Source organism: Oratosquilla oratoria, chromosome 23 (assembly GCF_046742065.1).
Source record: "Oratosquilla oratoria isolate Oo_2021 chromosome 23, ASM4674206v1, whole genome shotgun sequence".
Taxonomy (NCBI): domain Eukaryota; kingdom Metazoa; phylum Arthropoda; class Malacostraca; order Stomatopoda; family Squillidae; genus Oratosquilla; species Oratosquilla oratoria.
Genome location: NC_134799.1, coordinates 39,823,535 through 39,824,536, shown reverse-complemented (window position 1 = coordinate 39,824,536; position 1,002 = coordinate 39,823,535).

Genomic DNA, 1,002 nt, shown 5'->3' with positions numbered 1-1,002 from the left:
AATTTTTTGTAAGAATATAAGTATTGACCATTTTATATTCTAAATGCAACATAATTTTTGAAATGTGATTATATACATATATAATTTGTAAAATAATTAATTGTAATGAAAAATCTGCATAAGGTGATGGAGATTATCGCCAACATTGGTACTGTTTGAATAGATGAATTTACCCACTAGTAAAGCTGCCAGCAACTTGCGTGATATATAATTTCTTGTTCATGTGATTTATATAAGTAGATTCAAGGTTCCTATTAATTATGAATATGTAAATTGTATCTGTATTGGTAGATTTTATTACTGTGTTAGTATTTTGTCAGCAATAACTTGCATTTCTTTCCTCGAGGATAATATCACACCGAAGTTGAGTTACCGAAGTGGTAAAGCAAATATTTGAGGAGGGCAGTAAAACGATCGGTAACAGGAGTAAGAAAAATATTATTATTATTATTTTTTTTTTTAGAATTTCCAATTATAAGTACAAACTGAGTGATTTGTTCATTGGAATGTCACTAAAGTCCCTAACATATCAAATGCATAAAACATGAAGTGGATACCTGATATGGGATACAGTTATATATCGAGGGTTTGCTTATTTAAAAGGAAATGGTTGCAACAGTACTTTCACTGCTGTTTATAATTCGTTAGGCGGTTGGAAGTGTTGTACGCAATATTCTAAGACCTCATGGATATGAACTGTCTAGAAAAGATTTTGAGGGAGGTGAAGACCTCATATGAATTATGAACATACTGTCACCCTTTACGGGCTACTGTGACGTGCGAACGAGCAACTCAACTTCTGTCACTTTTAACTATTTCTTACTTGCTGCTTAAACACAACTACTCCTATACTAATTCTGGTTAGCTTCTATCCTTCCTCCGTATCACTTCTCACCTTTCACTCACTCACTGGGGGTCCCAACCTCACAAGCATTCACACCACACACTGTATAAAATGATATGAACCCAAACTTGTTTTCTTCCGGATATAAAGAATCGTGC